General features: G+C 44.4%; 1 protein-coding gene across 1 annotated transcript in view; it reads left to right on the top strand.

Annotated features, from left to right (window-relative positions):
- The first annotated feature begins 1,164 nt into the window (after positions 1-1,164).
- Positions 1,165-21,314, top strand: part of LOC124622470 — a 289,053-nt gene continuing 268,903 nt past the window's right edge. The window contains exon 1 of the mRNA XM_047148178.1: positions 1,165-1,238. The gene's annotated coding sequence lies outside the window, so the exon portion shown is untranslated. The remainder of the gene's footprint in view (positions 1,239-21,314) is intronic.

Genomic DNA, 21,314 nt, shown 5'->3' with positions numbered 1-21,314 from the left:
ATAGTGATTCTTTGCCTCACGGGACTTACTTTTCTGAAATAAGTATTTTTCTTTGAAACAGCTGGCCCTATAATATTCATTAGGATTTCAAAATCGGGTGACGACATCCTAGTTAAGTTACGAAAACTAGAACTATCTTCCAAATTCAGCTCACACAGCATGTCATTCCCGCCACATCTTCTGTAATACGTTCTTGTCCACCGACGACGACTAAGTCGTTTTCATCGTATGCTTATTTCGTCGAGTATTATTAATGCTGCACACATATAATTAATTCTTCCTCTTTACTCGCCATCGCGTAGTTCTTGATGCGAAAACATAATGCGAAATGTTTGCTGTCTGTTCAGCGTAGCAGACAGTGCAAATACTTTCCATACTTATTATGCAGAAACATAATGTGAAATGTCATGTGGAATAATCGGGTCTACTGCCGGATGTTTGTGTCGCTCTGGCACAGTATTTCGGCCACGTAACTCGTTGCCTTCTTCAGGTGCTACCTGAGACAGTCTCAGGTAGCACCTGAAGAAGGCAACGAGTTACGTGGCCGAAATATTGTACCAGAGCGACACAAACATCCGGCAGTAGACCCGATTATTCCACATGTCAAGATCTCGCCGGGAAAGCCTGAAGGGTTACATAATGTGAAATGTTTATTGTCTGTTCAGTGTAGAAGACGGTGCGAATACTTTCCATACTTATTATGTAGAAATGTTCGTGGCTAGTATACACGGGTCTACGAACAACGAACAATGTTGCCAACATGATTTACTAAATCCGCGTATAAAAAATTGCTGATAATAGCGGGGGGGGGGGGGGGGAGGGGGGGGGTTAGCTTTGGCAGTTCTGTTAAAGGGGTGCATGATCACCTCGGTACGGTTCTGCACCAACTTTCGTAAGAATGAGATCGTTGCCAAAATACGAGCCAACACTTGAGCTAATGAACCTGAGATGTACGAAATGGTGTTACTACTCTTAGTAATTTTGCTTCTTGGTTTCGGGCATGAATGTCTGAAACTCATAGAGCTGACCGTTTGACAAGCGAATAGAGAACATTTAGCGCTCTCATTTTGCAACCACCGTCGTTTCGTCGCTGCTAAATTTATCGTGTTTTGGATTGGTCGGAGTCGCAGCGGTGTGGTGGGAGCGTGGGCAGTGGCGCGCCGCGCGGCCGCCAGTGGGAACTAGTCTGCAGCCAGCAAGCAGCGAGCCCGGCTCAGCTCTGCCGCCCGCGCCCTAAGGTAAAGCAGCAACACAAACACCAAGCATGCTCAATCACGCATGTCTGCCCTGCCGTAGACGCGAAGTGCCGACTGTCAACTGTTCGCTCAGCACACGTGTAACTCGCCAGTGGGATTCGAGCCAAAACAATAAAAGGGGGCTGCGCAGAGTGGCAAATGCAAGCGTGCTACGGAACAGAAAAATATCACCTGATCTACCTACATCCATACTCCGCAGCTGTGAAAAACATGGCAGAGGGTACTTCCCATTGTAGCAAATATTATGGTGTCTTCCCATTCTGTAGGGTACGGGATGCAGGAAATAAAAATCCGCTTGTGTAGAAAAATGTTCTCGAACCGGCGCTACGGATGCGATTACGTCTTTTCTTGCATTACATTGCTTGATTCATGTGCCATAGATTCTACTTAGACAAGTATATGGAATATGGAAAGAACTGAAACATGTACATTTTATTCGAGTGCAGTATGTAGGGTGAGTCATGTAAGCCGTCTTGTTTCGTGAACGGTTCTATGTATCGAAACTAGGATTTCGACAAATGGGAGTACGCTAAGCGGCATGTAATTTGGTATGTGATGAAGTGTCTTTTCTTGTATTGCTCGAGGTATTGAAGCAAGTATGATTTTTTAAACAGAGTGATATACTATTTTTAACGACGTCCGAAAGCGCTTGAAAAGACGAACACAACGATATAATTGTTAAAGTTGAGGTTGAACATCCAGGAGATGCACCAAAATTGGAAAGCAATGTGATCAAAGCAGAGCTACTAAAACTATGGTTCGGTAGTTTTGGTACGCTATGTAAATGACGTATGACGTAGTAAATTGTAGGATTACCGGTAGTATTGGTAGCACTGGTTGGTTAGAAACATAAATGAATGTGTAAGAGAGAAACTGGTAAATGACGACTTCTCTTTGTCCTTTTTTGAGTTTTGCGCATAATTAGAACCGCATTTCATTTAGTGTTAGTCCATTGCGTATTTTATATCGTTACAAAACATAAATTGCATTTTATAAGTAATAAATATTAGTTGATCGCTTTAACTTCAGCTCTTTTATATAACCAAAGCAATTACTTTTGACGCAAGTACAGTCTGCATACACCAGCACAAAAAATATGTATAATTATTCTTGTTGTTCATCATGACGAAAGCAAGGGTTTCCTGTTATTATTGGTAAATTCGAAATTTATTTATGAATAACAGAAACATGTTTTATATAAGTTCGACGAAATATTGAGGTGATGTTTGATATAATTTTGTTTTACGTTTTTTATGTTACCTTTTTGTTGAGGGAATTGCGTTTTCTAGCGCTTTGTGATAAATCTGCATTGTTTTCTTTATTTTTACTAGATACCCTGTTTCGCGTTACAAATCAATCAGTTTCGAATAAAATTTGATTTAAACATTGGCAGTTTCAAATTTGCTATAAACAGGCTTACAGGAGGATAACTATGCAGAACAAAAGCGTTCCGTAGGTTCCCCGCCCCCCTCCGCTCCTTGAATATTTTGGTTGTGGTGACAGACTGATCTGTAGCGTAGCCTGAGGACTAGGTGAGGTTGGAAGGTGGAGATGGGTTGAGAGTTAGCAAAGCCAACAAATGTGAAAGCAAAAAATCTGGTTGTGCTAATAACAATTTCACTGGTAGAGAAGCCAAATGTAGTAGAGCAGATGCGCAAAACTATAGACCTATATCTCTGACGTCGATCTGTTGTAGAATTTTAGAACATGTTTTTTGCTCGAGTATCATGTCGTTTTTGGAAACCCAGAATCAACATGGATTCCGGAAACAGCGATCGTGTGAGACCCAACTCGCTTTATTTGTTCATGAGACCCAGAAAATATTAGATACAGGCTCCCAGGTAGATGCTATTTTTCTTGACTTCCGGAAGGCGTTCGATACAGCTCCGCACTGTCGCCTGATAAACAAAGTAAGAGCCTACGGAATATCAGACCAGCTGTGTGGCTGGATTGAAGAGTTTTTAGCAAACAGAACACAGCATGTTGTTATCAATGGAGAGACGTCTACAGACGTTAAAGTAACCTCTGGCGTGCCACAGGGGAGTGTTATGGGACCATTGCTTTTCACAATATATATAAATGACCTAGTAGATAGTGTCGGAAGTTCCATGTGGCTTTTCGCGGATGATGCTGTAGTATACAGAGAAGTTGCAGCATTAGAAAATTGTAGCGAAATGCAGGAAGATCTGCAGCGGATAGACACTTGGTGCAGGGCGTGGCAACTGACCCTTAACATAGACAAATGTAATGTATTGCGAATACATAGAAAGAAGGATCCTTTATTGTATGATTATATGATAGCGGAACAAACACTGGTAGCAGTTACTTCTGTAAAATATCTGGGAGTATGCGTGCGGAACGATTTGAAGTGGAATGATCATATAAAATTAATTGTTGGTAAGGCGGGTACCAGGTTGAGATTCATTGGGAGAGTCCTTAGAAAATGTATTCCATCAACAAAGGAGGTGGCTTACAAAACACTCGTTCGACCTATACTTGAGTATTGCTCATCAGTGTGGGATCCGTACCAAATCGGGTTGACGGAGGAGATAGAGAAGATCCAAAGAAGAGCGGCGCGTTTCGTCACAGGGTTATTTGGTAACCGTGATAGCGTTACGGAGATGTTTAACAAACTCAAGTGGCAGACTCTGCAAGAGAGGCGTTCTGGATCGCGGTGTAGCTTGCTGGCCAGGTTTCAAGAGGGTGCGTTTCTGGATGAGGTATCTAATATATTGCTTCCCCCTACTTATACCTCCCGAGGAGATCACGAATGTAAAATTAGAGACATTCGAGCGCGCACGGAGGCTTTCAGACAGTCGTTCTTCCCGCGAACCATACGCGACTGGAACAGGAAAGGGAGGTTATGACAGCTTGCGGAGTATAGATGTAGATGTAGATGAGAGGGGATCCAGTACATAACTTTCACACAGTGTGTTGAATTGTAGTTGCAAGTATTTATAGTAAATCTCACACCCATTACTAAATGTATTGTTCTTCGCCGTTACCACGCAGTCCCAAGCGACTAGTAAAAAGTGCAGGTGACTCCTGTATATAAGAGGGGTAATGGAATGGACCTGCTAAATTACAGACCAGTATCCTGAACCTCCATTTGCTTCAGAGTTCTTGAACATATTCAGAATCTGAATATAATAAATTTTCTTGTGATTGAGAAGCTATGTCCATGAGTCAGTATGAATTAGAAAGCATTGCTATGGAAACTCAGCTTTCCCTTTTCTCACACGCTATACCACGAACTGTGGATGAAGAACAACATGCAGATTCCTTAACACGGAAGTGTGTGACACAGTGCCTCGCTGCTAACTGTTAACAAAGATACAAGCATATGGAATAGGTTCCCACCTGTGTGCATGGCTCGAAGACTCCTTAAGTAATAGTACCCAGTATGTTGTCATCAATAGTGAGTGTTCATCAGATACAAGGATGTCGCCAGGCGTGCGCTAGGACTGGTATTATTTTCTATATACGTAAATGATCTGGTGGACAGGGCGGGCAGCAGTCCGAGTTGTTTGCCGATAATGCTGTTGTGTATGGGAAGATGCCGTAGTTGAGTGGTTGTAGGAGCATACGAGATGAGAAGGGAGAACCGATAGAGGTACTCAAGGTACCCTCCGCCTCACACCGTCAGGTGGCTTGCGGAGTATGGATGTAGATGTAGTTACCCCACCCTCCACATATCTTCACTCAGTTTGTCGGCTGTTCACCGCTTCAGGTTTTTAGGGGAATCTAATAAGACGCTGACAGCATACGTAAAGAAAGCGATCGTTATGAGGTAGTGCCCGATAGGTATGCAACACACACACCTAACTTACAGTAACGCAGGTGCGACTTTTAACTGACTAAAGCTACTAGGAAAGCTACCGTAATCTACGCTTGCTTATGATAGTCTACGGTAGCCTAAGGTAGTTTTACTACTCGAGGCTAGAGTCAGCTATTGCAATGTAAACACCACCAAGCATAGCTCTCACGCGAGACTCCGTCGACACATGTAGCAAGACAGGCCTACGCTACTAAGATAAAGCCTCATTTCCTAGCGATATAGATACAGGGTGACCATTATTGAACTACACTCCTGGAAATTGAAATAAGAACACCGTGAATTCATTGTCCCAGGAAGGGGAAACTTTATTGACACATTCCTGGGGTCAGATACATCACATGATCACACTGACAGAACCACAGGTACATAGACACAGGCAACAGAGCATGCACAATGTCGGCACTAGTACAGTGTATATCCACCTTTCGCAGCAATGCAGGCTGCTATTCTCCCATGGAGACGATCGTAGAGATGCTGGATGTAGTCCTGTGGAACGGCTTGCCATGCCATTTCCACCTGGCGCCTCAGTTGGACCAGCGTTCGTGCTGGACGTGCAGACCGCGTGAGACGACGCTTCATCCAGTCCCAAACATGCTCAATGGGGGACAGATCCGGAGATCTTGCTGGCCAGGGTAGTTGACTTACACCTTCTAGAGCACGTTGGGTGGCACGGGATACATGCGGACGTGCATTGTCCTGTTGGAACAGCAAGTTCCCTTGCCGGTCTAGGAATGGTAGAACGATGGGTTCGATGACGGTTTGGATGTACCGTGCACTATTCAGTGTCCCCTCGACGATCACCAGTGGTGTACGGCCAGTGTAGGAGATCGCTCCCCACACCATGATGCCGGGTGTAGGCCCTGTGTGCCTCGGTCGTATGCAGTCCTGATTGTGGCGCTCACCTGCACGGCGCCAAACACGCATACGACCATCATTGGCACCAAGGCAGAAGCGACTCTCATCGCTGAAGACGACACGTCTCCATTCGTCCCTCCATTCACACCCGTCGCGACACCACTGGAGGCGGGCTGCACGATGTTGGGGCGTGAGCGGAAGACGGCCTAACGGTGTGCGGGACCGTAGCCCAGCTTCATGGAGACGGTTGCGAATGGTCCTCGCCGATACCCCAGGAGCAACAGTGTCCCTAATTTGCTGGGAAGTGGCGGTGCGGTCCCCTACGGCACTGCGTAGGATCCTACGGTCTTGGCGTGCATCCGTGCGTCGCTGCGGTCCGGTCCCAGGTCGACGGGCACGTGCACCTTCCGCCGACCACCGGCGACAACATCGATGTACTGTGGAGACCTCACGCCCCACGTGTTGAGCAATTCGGCGGTACGTCCACCCGGCCTTCCGCATGCCCACTATACGCCGTCGCTCAAAGTCCGTCAACTGCACACACGGTTCACGTACACGCTGTCGCGGGATGCTACAAGTGTTAAAGACTGCGATGGAGCTCCGTATGCCACGGCAAACTGGCTGACACTGACGGCGGCGGTGCACAAATGCTGCGCAGCTAGCGCCATTCGACGGCCAACACCGCGGTTCCTGGTGTGTCCGCTGTGCCGTGCGTGTGATCATTGCTTGTACAGCCCTCTCGCAGTGTCCGGAGCAAGTATGGTGGGTCTGACACACCGGTGTCAATGTGTTCTTTTTTCCATTTCCAGGAGTGTATATGAACAAAAACGCAAACTAGTTACAAACTAGGGCGTGCACACCCTTTATTCAACATGTAAACACCACTACAGATATTCGGATTTAGGTTATGACTTGTTCGACATGTCTGCCATCATTGGTGATGATGTAGCGCAGACGAATAGCAAAATTTGTCGGAACATCGATGCTGTCGATGACCTCCCGAATAGCCGTTTTCAGCTCAGCTGTGGTTTTGGGGTTATTGCAGTACACCTTATCTTTAATAGAGCTACACAAAAAGGAGTCGCATGTGTTCCGATACGGAGAATATGGCGGCCAATCAAGGTCCATGCCAGCGACCGCTGGGTATCTCGGAGCCAAAATGCGGTCCCCGAAGTGCTCCTCCAGGACATCAAGCAGTCTCCTGCTTCAGGGAGGCCGAGCTCCGTCTTGCATGCATCACATCTTTTCGAAATCAGGGTCACTTTGGATAATGGGAATGAAATCATCTTCCAAAAACCACGAACCGTTCGGTAGTCGCCGTGCCATCAAGAAATATGGCACCGATTATTCCATGACTGGACATTGCACACCACACAGTCACCTGTTGAGGATGAAGAGAGTTCTTGATCGCGAAATGCGGATTCTCAGTCCTCTAAATGCTCCAATTTTGCAGATTGACGAACCCATCCAAATGAAAGTGGGCTTCGTCGCTAAACCAAACCGTACATCGCATACTAATTCCCACCATATCCCGCGACCAACCGTGCAGTTTGAACGTCCTAACACAAACCATTCAGAAGTTAGAATGATTTTATTTCATGTAGTTCAATAATTGTCACCCTGTATATGATGATTTTTTTATTTAGGACTGTGACATATTCTAGTTTCTGGTGCATGAGATGGAGCTTAGGAAAACTGTTACAAATGTGTCTACGTTTCCAGGTTTTTTGTGGAAAGATTTGCAGTTTCGTCATGCAGTTTCGTATTTAAACCATCTCTGTTGCTGCTCAGTTGTCAACACCGATACAGAAACGTCATTCATGCTTCATAACCACAAACAACTTTACTCAAGGGAAAAAGGAAACTATTGTATTAACTTCCTTAGATTCGAAAAAAAAAATAAGTTCCCTGACCCTTCTTCGCCTGGAGAGTTCTGAATGCTTCTTAAAGTAGACCACCTGCCGTCAGACAAATGTGTCTATAAGTAGTACTCGACATTGTAATTAGACAGAATTCACTTTAAATATACTAAAAAGTTTATTCTGCATGACTGACGACATGTTGTACACAATATATACTTTTCTTAACTACAGTATGTGCTCAAATTGTTTACCATCGTCTGCGAGACACATTTGCAATCGACGTTCGAGAAATAAGTGAATTGATGAAAGTATTTTGAATGATATGCCGTTGCATGATGTGGCGGTTCGGGCTTCATGATAGACTACATCTTTCAGGGCACACCGCAGAAAAAAATTAAAAGGAGTCAAATCGAGAGACCTGGCCAGCCACTATAATGCAGCATTCCGTCCTATCCAACGTTCAAGAAACATTTCATTCAGTTGTTACGTTGGTACACGGGAGGAGTGAGCCGAACAGCCGTCGTGCTGGAACCACATACACTGTCGCTTGTCCGATGGTACCTCTTCTAGAAGAACAAATAGAATATTAGTAAGAAAGTGAGGATACGTATTTCAATTTAATATCCCTGGGATGAAGGAAGGTCCCACAACGAAATTTCCTACGATGCTGCAACGTAGCTTTACGCTTCACGTTCGTGAGAGTGATTTGATTGCGTAAAAAATTGGACTGCGTCAAAATGTATGTAAAAACGGATCCACCGTTAATTTTCCGCTCCCCAGAAGTGCATATCACGTGAATGTGCAAAACAGTGGTTCGTAAACGTTGCTTTGTCGGTGAAGAGCACACGCTGGAAGAACGTAGTGTCGTCTTCCAAGCGATGTAAGACTAACTAACAAAATTATATATTTATTTATTTAACATGATCTAATTAGAACCATCAGACCCTCTGTTACGTGCCGGCCGAAGTGGCCGTGCGGTTAAAGGCGCTGCAGTCTGGAACCGCAAGACCGCTACGGTCGCAGGTTCGAATCCTGCCTCGGGCATGGATGTTTGTGATGTCCTTAGGTTAGTTAGGTTTAACTAGTTCTAAGTTCTAGGGGACTAATGACCTCAGCAGTTGAGTCCCATAGTGCTCAGAGCCATTTTGAACCTCTGTTACGTCGGACCATGGATTCTCAAGTACAGTAACTTTCTTACACCAAAATTAGCTAAGAAATAACAATTTTAATATGACAACTAGTATTAAAATGATTAAGTGTGTGAAATGACGGTATGAGAAAATATACCGACTATCAACTAATAAAGTTATTACCGGCAGTACTTGTACTAATGCAACTGCTGCCACTAATAGTGATAATAATAATAATAATAACAATAATAACAATAATTATAGTGGCAGATACAATAAATATTTAGAGGTGTTCGTAGTAGATGCTTTCTGATATAGCGAGTTCTGGGGAAAGGAAATTTAAGGAGACTGCACCGGCTAAGAATATTGGGAAGTATGGAAGATCAGATTGAAACAGGGACGTACAAGGGTAATGGGTGCGTACAGGTACAATGGTAGTCATTATTGTTACTTTATTAGACGTGTCATTAACTGTCTTCTTAAGCTGGGAACGTTATTCACTTCTCTAATATAATGCGGGAGGTTTTTCCAGAGTCGGCTTCCTGCTTCTGAGGACTTCGAGAGCTGTTTTGATTAGTGGGGCGCTCAACTGCGCATTCATCAGCGCCCGTACGAAGTCCAAATTTTTACACAGTCCAATTTTTACAGAATCAAAACACTGACACGAATAATGATGATGATGATGGTGAAATAATAACAACACAAACACCCAGTCCTCGGGGAGAGAAAATCCCCAACCCGCCAGGGCTTCGAGGGTGGCTGAATGATGGAGTACTACAGAAAGGATTTTGATCTGGTGGGAACGGGCGTTTCTCCTATGTTGTTCAGACAAGTGCATTAACGTCGAGGAGGGATATGAGGGACAGTGCTCGTGGATAAGACAGCAGACAAGACAGTGGGTATGGAAATCTCTGCGCTTGTCTGGATGCACCAGGATATCTACACATATGATGGTGAAATACGATCAAAGAGTCGAACATCTCAGATATAACGAACATAAGTATTCATAACCAGTTCCAGGTGCCGTGAGCTTTCCTGACGAAGGCCTTACAGCATAAAATCACCGTAATCAGTAATTGTAAGTATAAGTGTCTGTACAGATTTCTTTTCCAGGTGAAGAGGGAAGATCTTTTTATATTTTTGTAGGGCGTTTGAGAGATACTGATGCCTTTTGCACATTGCAGTTACGTGATCAATCCAATTTGGACTTTTATCTGTTTTTACACCTAAACTCTTTGTTGAAGGAGAGAAGTTGATATTTGTCCCATTTAGGATTAAAGATGATGTGGATTCCCGATAGTTCATGTTAATGAGCCTAGAATAACCAATCAGTACCGTTTGGGTTCGGTATGGGTTGAGCTTTAACTTCATAATGCACACAGGTCGATGTTGAGATTCTCTATAGCTGTCTTCAGGTTTATTGGTTTTTAATTTAGATTCAACTAAAGGTCATCAGCTCACATACGGCGTTTGCAGTAGGACAAAACTGATGACACATCACAATGAAAAGAATTCAGGATCTAATACCGAACCCTGGTGGTGCCTGAAGCTACTTGTCTCCGTTGTGACTTTACAGTGCAGGACATGATGAATCGATGGCTAGACGTCATGTATGAGCGAAACCATTGCACTGCACTTGGCAAGAAATTTAGGCTACTAAGTTTGGCAAGTAAAATGTCATAGCCGACAATGTCAAAGGCTTTATTGAAGTCTAAGAAGCACGTGATAGTTGCCTCTTGTGCATCCATAACAAGCTTCAGGTCGTCTGTTACCTTTATTAAGGCAGATGTTGTGCTTTGATGTTTACAGAAGCCTGATTAGTATTGATCTAGTAGATTGTTTGAAATTAGTTTTTTAGCTTGTCGCGGGCTGTACATTCTAAGGCATTGGACAGTACAGCAGTATACAAGTATGTCGGTAATCAGCTGATACTGTGGCAGCGTCCTTTTTAGGTAATGGCTTAACTAGTTTCTGGTTCAAGGCCTCAGGAAAAACGCTTGTGGTTGAGGAGTGGTTGAAGATATCAGTTATCGTGGGCAGTAGTGGGTCAATAATAAGCTTCATCATTTGGACTGTGATGCCATCGTGTGCAGTAGATGCTGATCTGATATGCGTGATGGTTCTTTTGACGGTGTGGCAAGTAACATTCTCTGGATGGAATTTTTCGTGGCTACAGTTGTTTACCCCGTGAAGTAATTAATGAAGTTCTGTTTCGTTGGTGGTTCAGTTGTTGTTGTAGACAGTGGGAAGTACCGATTCAGTTCAACGGATAAGGCAATGGAATAAGCTACAGCTTTTACTTTGTCTGTACCAAGACCACGCAGGATTTTCCACAGGACTACTGGTTTATTTCCGTTGTCGGTTAATGTATCGGCATACCTGAGTTTTGCATTCCTCACAGCTTGACTGACTCTGTTCCGTTTCTGCTAGCACATGATTTTCACTCGCGGAACATAGTTTTTATACCCGATGTGCAGCATGTCTGAGATTAATGAGCTGTTTTAGTTCTTCAGTTAGCTGAGTGCAGTTTTCCTTCTCACTTTTCCAATATTCAGGGGGGCATACTCGTCATACAGCTGAGTAAGTTTGTTAGCAAACTAGTTTTTCGTTTATGCTCGGGAATGGAGTAGAAGACGTCCCCAACACTATTTCTTGCGCCTCACTTGCAAGTTGAGATAAATTATTGTGTTTGAAGTCTCGGTTTGCAGTCAGTTGCGGTTTTATTTCTGGGACATTCTAGCGACTACGACATGAAAATTATGCCATGAGCAGAGATGCCAGGTGCAGATATTTGAGAGGCACAAATTACTCTGTTTGAGGATTTCGTTGCAAATATAACCATGAGAGTGTGACAGTTTTTCGTATGATGGGTAGGACCAAACTGAAGTAGCGACATGTTTGGAGAAGAAAGCATCCGATTAAATTTCACACTGGACTGACTATTGTCTAGCTATAATTACATGCTCCTATGTCGATTCGAGACTTGAAAGAGTCGTTTCAAAGCCAGCAAACTCGTATACTTTAGGATGTATGTAGAGGACGCATACATGCAATTCCTGGCAAGGGATTTTATCTCTATGAACATATATTCCAGTTTTTATCTTCATTATTGTTGGATTTATGAAGCACAGTAGGTGAAAAATGAAATGTTCACCCCTACTCCACCCCCTCGACGAAAACATCTGTCGTGTCTTAAAAAGACGTAGCAGTCTAGGTTTACTGAACTTGTGGGAATACTTGATTGGAGCCAGGTCTCCAACAGAAGTATTACATGGATATCTACGTCTTGAAATATATTACGGAACTCACTGAGAGAAGCTCTTCAATCTTAAGTTTAAAATCGCGTGGGAAGGCAGGGTTTTAAGGAACTGCACCAAATACTCTCCAAGAGGGGTCGGTCATTAAGAGCGCCACAGGAGCAGCCGTTAGACGTAAATGTCTTTCCCCGTATTCTAGGTTTCTGCGACTCGATCATGCAAGCTGTAGACCAGGGCCAACCACAGTATGCCAAACTGCACGTGGGCCGGGTGTGCGGGCATCGTGTGGGTCGAAAAAATGGTTCAAATGGCTCTGAGCACTAGGGGATTAATCATCTGAGGTCATCAGTTCCTTAGACTTAAAACTACCTAAACCTAACTAACATAAGGACATCACACACATCCATACCCGAGGCAGGATTCGAACCTGCGACCGTAGCAGCAGCGCGGTTCCGGACTGAAGCGTCTAGAACCGCTCGGCCACAGCGGCCGGCTCTTTGGTCGATCCTTCCTGGAGGAACTCGGTACAGCGTAACATTTCATTTAATATTGCGGTGTGGCATTTTTCGGTCGACTCACTGTCTTCAGTTCGGCAGAATCGCGGTGTCAGTGCCGTTCACCTTCCTCTATTTGTACATGGTATGAAGGACCAGTTCAGGTCCAGTGGCTGTTTGTGCAAAAAGAGGTAGTCTATTTATCTATTGACACAAGCTTTTAAAAATGAGCCGGAATGACATAATAGAGGGACGAGATTTCTCAATGTATATTCTGTAGTAGTACTGAAAATTTCCTATGTAATGATATTAAAGTATCCCGCAGAATTAATTTAGAGATTTAGCTGACAATGAGAGAGCAAAAAATTACAACGATTCATTGTTCTGTACATCAAGAAGCACTTTGTGCTAAATTTGCAGGCTTGCAGCATTTAAAGAAATTGGTGGTATGACTAGTAAAATTCTTCATGTCACACACATTACTTCACTGTCACTTGTGACACTTTTCAATGGAACTGAAAGGAGAGTGTGGAGACTTCATTCACACATCAAAACAAGTTTTGCATCACTCCGGTTCACAGAACTCCTGAAGATAGACGTTGACTGTGGATATTGTATCACAGACACAGCCCCTTTTACTATTGAGAAATGTCACTAAACCCGCCCAGTATATAAACAACCATGCACGAGCAGCGCCTATTAGACAGAGGGGGTCCGACAGCCGATCAGTTCAAGTCATTCCACCAGGAAGAAGGTGTACACGGCTCGTATTGTCTGTAGTTCAACCATGCCTGGACGGTCAGAACCGCGGTTCCATCGCGTCCGCATTGTTACTTTGTGTCAGGAAGGGCTCTCAACAAGGGAAGTGTCCAGGCGTCTCGGGGTGAAACAAAGCAATGTTGTTCGTACATGGAGGATATACAGAGAGACAGCAACTGTCGATGACATGCCTCGCTGAGGCCTCCCAAAGGCTACTGCTGCTATGGATGACCGCTACCTACGGATTATGGCTCAGAGGAACCCTGACAGCACCGGCATCATGTTGAATAATGCTTTTCGTGCAGCCACAGGACGTCGTGTTACGACTCATGAACAATAGGCTGCATGAGCGCAACTTCACTCCCGACGTCCATGGCGACGTCCATCTTTGCAACCACGACACCATGCAGCACGGTACAGATGGGCCCAACAATATGCCGAATGGACCGCTCAGGATTGGCATCAGGTTTTCTTCACCAATGAGTGTCGCATATGCCTTCAACCAGACAATCGTCAGAGACTTGTTTGGAGGCAACCCGGTCAGGCTGAACATCTTAGACACACTGCCCAACGAGTGCAGCGAGGTGGAGGTTCCCTGTTGTTTTGGGGTGGCATTATGTGGGGCCGACGTCTCCGCTGGTGGTCATGAAAGGCGCCGTAACGGCTGTACGATACGTGAAAGCCATCCTCCGACCGATAGTGCAACCATATCGGCAGCATAGTGGCAAGGAATTCGTCTTCATGGACGACAATTCGCGCCCCCATCGTGTACATCGTGTGAATGACTTCCTTCAGGATAACGGCATCGCTCGACTAGAGTGGCCAGCATGTTCTCCAGACATAAACCCTATCGAACATGTCTGGGACAGATTGGAAAGGGCCGTTTATGGACGACGTGATCCACAACCACTGTGAGGGATGTACGCCGAGTCAGCATTGAGGAGTGGGACAATCTGGACCAACAGTGCCTTAATGAACTTGTGGATAGTATGCCACGACGAATACAGGCATGCATCAATGGAAGAGGACGTGCTACTGGATATTAGAGGTACCGGTGTATGCAGCAATCTGGACTACCAACTCTGAAAGTCCCGCTGTATGGTGGTACAACATGCAATGTGTGGTTTTCATGAGCAATAAAAATGACGGAAATGATGTTTGTGTTGATCTCTATTCCAATTTTCTGTACAGGTTCCGGAACTCTCGGAACCGAAGTGATACAAAACCTTTTTTGATGTGTGTATATTACTGCGAAGTTGGTTAAGTCAAGGAGTATGCCTAGAACGATTTTTTGATTTAAAACTCGCTATTGTTGAATTTATGAGGGAAAAAGAAGTACAGCGACGAAAATTAGAACATCCAGAATAGGTGGCATACCTCACATTTTAAGTGGATGGTTCAAATGGCTCTAAGCACTACGGGACTTACATCTGAGGTCATCAGTCCCCTAGACTCAGAACTACTTAAACCTAACTAACCTAAGGACATCACACACATCCATGCTCGAGGCAGGATTCGAACCTGCGACCGTAGCAGCAGCGCGGTTCGGGACTGAAGCGCCTAGAACCGCTCGGCCACAGCGGCGGGCTTTTAAGTGGACTTGACTGCACAATGACGGCATTAAGACTTTGCAAGGTGAGGAACAACTTATTTCTGCTTTGATGGGGATGCATTTAAAAATAATGTCGCCTTACAGAAGGGACACATTCTGTAAACACAGTCCAGTTCACTAAGCTCAGTGCCGTTAAAGAAAACGCGAGGTTTGAAGAATTCATTGTGGCTTTGAAAGAATTGGTTCGAGCACACTGCCAATCTTCGAGTTGTTTCCGTTTCACTCGAAAGTGGCTCAAAAAATGGCTCTGAGCACTATGGGACTCAACATCTGAGGTCATAGGTCCCCCAGAACTTAGAACTAATAAAACCTAACTAACCTAAGGACATCACACACATCCATGCCCGAGGCAGGATTCGAACCTGCGACCGTAGCAGTCGCGCGGTTCCAGACTGAAGCGCCTAGAACCGCTCGGCCACACAGGCTGGCTTGAAAGTGGCCTTGTGGTATTTGATGTAACTGACTAACATGTAAGGTAATTCCCATTTCAGTGACAAATCCTTTTACGTTAAAACTGTCCAGGACGTCTAAATTGCTTTCCTCAGGTAGAGTTTCCCACTGTCCATAACGAGGTTGTTAAAGTGCTACAGTATTTCGATCGACATATATATGTGAAAGATCTTTCTTGATTATGAAACTAAGTAAGTCATGATTATATGCCAATATGAGTGAAATTGTAGGATTCTGTCTGTATGTCGACAGTTTGTACCAGATAACGATTATATATGTCTTCAGCGCGCTAAAAATAATTAAATAATACTGAAAATCTGTTTTGTTTGAGGGCTATGTTGTTGAGAAATGCGAAATATAAAACCAAGTCGTATGCAGTGCGACTGCACTGTCAGTTAAATGCAGCGAATTCGCAGTTTCCACCTCTTCCCTATCCTCACGCTCAGACAACTTGGTGTGGTGGTGGGGGAAGTATGCAGTGATGACGAGCACTATGACCCCTGTGCCAGGGTGTGGATCACGAACCGAATTCTTGGCTGTCCCTTCTGTAGATGGAAACTGGCTAATGGATAATCTCATCGTCCATGACGCTGTAGTTCTGCTTGATAAGGCAAGGAACGTATTTATCTCAACAGCATGGATGCAGTGTCGGTTACATGAGCCTTGATTACTCTGGTATGCGAGTCGTTGTAGCCGTAAGAGAATTCGTTGCGAAACCTCACTCGATAGCAAAAATCCGATTAATTGGAAGTGACTTCAGTTCTCTCGTAGGAACTGACAGTGGCAGAAAGAATTTATAATGAAACACTGTGTACATTTCGCAACCATAAAAGCGGAAATCTAAGAAAATTTTTCATGTGGGAACATGGGATGATTGTAAACAACCGACTCCAGGGTTAGCTGCCAGTTGTTAACATAATTTTGAATAAGAAGACACCACTGTGGATATTCTACAAAAGGAGCTAACAAGATTTAGTCTGTGTGGGTGTGAATTTTATTTCCCCTGTAATTAACAAGCTGTTTTAAGTGCTCGTGTACAGTCTCCATACATGACCCCTATGATCATTATCGCTGGAACTCAGTCTGTGCTTTTAAATAAAAATTTCTTATTACTGCGCTTAGTTTATCCGTGGCTATGAAAAGTGTGACATCACATCGATGACTTGAGACAGCTGGTGATAAACTGATAATCGTCATTTCTTTCAAAATTTGAACAAAATGATAGTCGTGGCAAGCTTGACAATAGCTACATAAATTTTCAAACTTATTCCAAGCGATTATCCAGACTTTCCATCTTCAAATATGAGGCATATACTCATGTAAAGATTTGTGCTACAAATCACCCTTCACAGAATCCAGTCGCAGGGGTTGCTTTATTTGTGGATAAAGAAAGTAGTATACACCATGATTTGTACTTTGTTGACAAGATGGATTGCACATGTGGATGACCCCTTTGTGTTGGTTCGTTGTAGGGGCAGTGTCTCTTTTGTTCACCGAGTTTCTCTCTGAAAGTTATATCTCGACTAACATCGAAAGTTATATTTCGATTATCCACTTGTCCTGAAAACTGACGTGAGTAAACAAGTGCTGATGGTAGGATGTCGAGATCACAGATGGACTGCACAGTTCTGTCCTTACGTTACACTTTTGTCTGTTTCTTCTCAATTCGAAAACATGATGAACAACTGACGAATGCTGGCAAAAGACTGTTTAACGTGATCTCTGAAAATTCGGAAGAGTGCAGGGGTTGTAACTTTGCAGAATTTCGTGGCTTTTGTCATTTCCAAATGACTGACTCTTTCACCTACCAGACTACGAATCAATTCTTTTTCTATGACGCTATTCCTGTCTTCCGGTATGTGTATATAATGGGCATTCTTTCATCTTGGATTTTGTGATACTTCATTTATTTTTGGTACTCCTTTCTCGTCCTGGTGCTGCAGTGTTATCATTTCTTTGTATTGCCACGTCGCAGTTTTGCAGTATGTCACTCATTTCTCCAAAGCCAGTTCCTTTAGAATAGGATATTCCGATATTTCGGCACTACGGCATTCCCATTATCTATGAAAGTAAAATCTTCTGTGTGAGTCATCTTTTTATCTCCCTCAACAAACCCGATACGTAGAACCTTCTGAAGGGATTTCAACCAATGTTCAGCCTTCTATGGACACCAGAAGATCCCAGCAGAGGATTCGAAGCTTCAAGTTTATTGAAAAAACACAAGTAGAAACTTATGCACGCTAGTCACCTAGAAGCTTTTTCCTTCAATGCCACCAGTCACGAAAGCTTGCAGACTTGTACCCCACTACCCTCCCGAATTTTCAGAGATCACACAAAATAGATTTGCTGCGAGCATTTATCAGTTGTTCTGCAAATGAAATACACGTCTGAAATCACCTGTTTCCGATGTGTGACAAACAATATCATGCTTACATAAAGATAGACTGGATGCTCTGTTAACAGCAGTAGGCTGATAAATTTATGATTTACTGTCCCATGTATGAAATTGAGCTTACCAATATATGTTTATTGCAGAAATACATCTTATTAAGGTGGTCCCCAGATATAGTGGGATAAAGCGGGTTCGGGTGCAATTTTAAATCAAATTGGTATCAAATTAATTATGGAAATTAATTAATTGATGAACTAATTACCCCCTCCCCCTGAAGACGTCATGGGGTTTCCCCAGATGGTACGTGGGTCCCCCCTCAGGGAACTCACAGCCCCCTCCCCTCCCCAGCCCCTAGAAATTGTGGGAAATTGAAATTTTGGTGGGAAATTCAAATTTGTTGGTGGGTGTATCAAATTTTGGTGTGCTCACCTTGACCTTGATGCTCGGAGACCAACTGGCCTATTTCACAACACCGCCACCAGAGGGTGCTGTTGGCCCTCCCCTGTTCCCATCTCCCCGCCCCGCCCATGATGTATCCAAGATGGTGGTCTAGAAAAAAATGGCGGGAACCAGTAGGAATGCTGAATCTGGTCACATGATAGGTTTTGGCTAACAGAATCGCACTATCTGGTGACGCCATCAGAGGAGATATAAAGCGGGCTCAGTAGCTCTGTAGCCTCAGTCTCACTCCGTCAGGCAGTAGCGTCAGGAGATGAAGAACTATGAAGCATCAGCAGCAGAAATCAAGATCGAGCACAGCCCTGCAGAACAGGAAGAAGTGGGAAAGTAAGTATCATAAATTACATCTTTTCTACAGTTAGCGTTATTATTCATGTTTCATGTCTTTGTCTGTATGTGACACTTCCTCCACCTTGTTCATCAGTAGCCGTTGACCTGTTCGAGGCCTGCAGGGGTGAGCACCAACATGTCGACTTCTGCTGCGTCTGGACCTGCGGAAACCTCAGGTGCCATCTTGTTGAAATCTGCACCGACCTCTGGGCCTGTAGCAATGATGTGAGATCCTGTAGCACACGTGGCCAACATGCTGGAGCAGGACAAGGAGCTGTTATTGTCTGTCTCATTCATTAATTCAGTTGATGAGGATGCCCGGTATGTTCCCTATATCTCGAATGGGCTTGGTGGTTCCAAACAGCAAGATGGACGTCAGTACTGGTCACTGAAATGCGACCCATCCTGCCAAACTATCTCTGTGCTAGCGCAGGGGCAGAGTGCATGCCATGGATAAGAAGGTTTCGAACATAGTCCACTAGCTGGAGCACAGGACAAGGAGCTGTTACTGTCTGCTCCATACATTGATTTGCACGTAGAGGACATCTGGTCTCTCCCCAGTACCTTGAGTGTTGCTGGTGGTACTAAACAACAAGGTGGTGGTCAGTTCTGGCCGACAATGGCCGGTCCCAGCAGAACATCCCTGCTGTAGCGCAGGGACAGAGTGCAGATGTTGTGGATAAGAAGGTACCTTGTGTGCCTACACTTTTCAGTTTTACATACAGTTTAACTCCTAGTGGAACAAAATGAGTAACTGTAGGTATAGAAGCACATCATGACTGGGGCTTGTGTGTGAGGACAGAAAATGAAAATGCATCGAAGGATGTTGAAGTGCCTATTTCTGAGTGCGACTGGGACAAAATATGTCACACAGAGCTCTACAGCAATCAGCAGATGGCCATAGAGTACTATCCAACTCGAACCCACCAGACATTCACCTTACTGGTGTGATACTATCTATTACAACAGTATATGATGACTCTGCACTATAAGTGAAATCAGGTGACAAATGAGTTTATCTGCAGCATGCCTCAGTTATGAACTTATACAATGTGGACACTGCGCTATGCCTCGTATTGGAGAGACTGAGTCGGTGGTTGGCAAGCACAGACTTCACATACAATGACGTTGTAAACTTTCAGGTTTGCTTAGTGTACATCTAGAGCAGTACCTTTGTTTCAACATCAACGCTGAAAGAGAAACAGGTTAAACGTATATGTGAAAAACCAGAGTATTGTGAGGTTTGAAGGAGATACGCGCGGAATTTGTTGTTATCAATAAGCTTTATTTGGGGAATATTGTACAGGTGCAAACAAGATGAAGAAAGAGTCTGATGATTTCCAGAATGAGATTTCCACTCTGCAGCGGAGTGTGCGCTGATATGAAACTTCCTGGCAGACCAAAACTGTGTGCCCGACCGAGACTCGAACTCGCGACCTTTGCCTTTCGCGGGCAAGTGCTCTACCAACTGAGCTACCGAAGTACGACTCACGCCCGGTACTCACAGCTTTACTTCTGCCAGTACCTCGTCTCCTACCTTCCAAACTTTACAGAAGCTCTCCTGCGAACCTTGCAGAACTAGCACTCCTGAAAGAAAGGATATTGTGGAGACATGGCTTAGCCACAGCCTGGGGGATGTTTCCAGAATGAGATTTTCACTGTGCAGCGGAGTGTGCGCTGATATGAAACTTCCTGGCTAGTTCTGCAAGGTTCGCAGGAGAGCTTCTGTAAAGTTTGGAAGGTAGGAGACGAGGTACTGGCAGAAGTAAAGCTGTGAGTACCGGGCGTGAGTCGTACTTCGGTAGCTCAGTTGGTAGAGCACTTGCCCGCGAAAGGCAAAGGTCGCGAGTTCGAGTCTCGGTCGGGCACACGGTTTTGGTCTGCCAGGAAGTTTCATATCAGCGCACACTCCGTTGCAGAGTGAAAATCTCATTCTGGAAACATCCCCCAGGCTGTGTCTAAGCCATGTCTCCGCAATATCCTTTCTTTCAGGAGTGCTAGTTCTGCAAGGTTCGCAGGAGAGAGCCGGCCGCGGTGGTCTAGCGGTTCTAGGCGCGCAGTCCGGAACCGCGCGACTGCTACGGTCGCAGGTTCGAATCCTGCCTCGGGCATGGGTGTGTGCGATGTCCTTAGGTTAGTTAGGTTTAAGTAGTTCTAAGTTGTATGGAACTGATGACCACAGTTGTTAAGTCCCATAGTGCTCAGAGCCATTTTCGCAGGAGAGCTTCTGTAAAGTTTGGAAGGTAGGAGACGAGGTACTGGCAGAAGTAAAGCTGTGAGTAATGGGCGTGAGTCGTGCTTCGGTAGCTCAGTTGGTAGAGCACTTGCCCGCGAAAGGGAAAGGTCCAGAGTTCGAGTCTCGGTCGGGCACACAGTTTTGGTCTGGCAGGAAGTTTCAATCTGATGATTTGTTTGAAATACTATATGCGATGTATGATATTTAAATAAATATTTTATATATATAATCTCTAACTGTGTTTGTGTTTTATTTCATATCTCTCTCATTATAGACCAGAGTATTACAGTTATTAATATATTTTATTATCAATGCTGCAATTATAATCATGCAGTAGCAGACAGTTGCCTCAAACACCTCCTCACCAGCGGTCATTGTCAAACA

The sequence above is a fragment of the Schistocerca americana genome, chromosome 7 (assembly GCF_021461395.2).
Source record: "Schistocerca americana isolate TAMUIC-IGC-003095 chromosome 7, iqSchAmer2.1, whole genome shotgun sequence".
NCBI classification, from domain to species: domain Eukaryota; kingdom Metazoa; phylum Arthropoda; class Insecta; order Orthoptera; family Acrididae; genus Schistocerca; species Schistocerca americana.
Note: the sequence above shows the minus strand (reverse complement) of the source record. Positions and strands in the feature narration are given on the sequence as shown.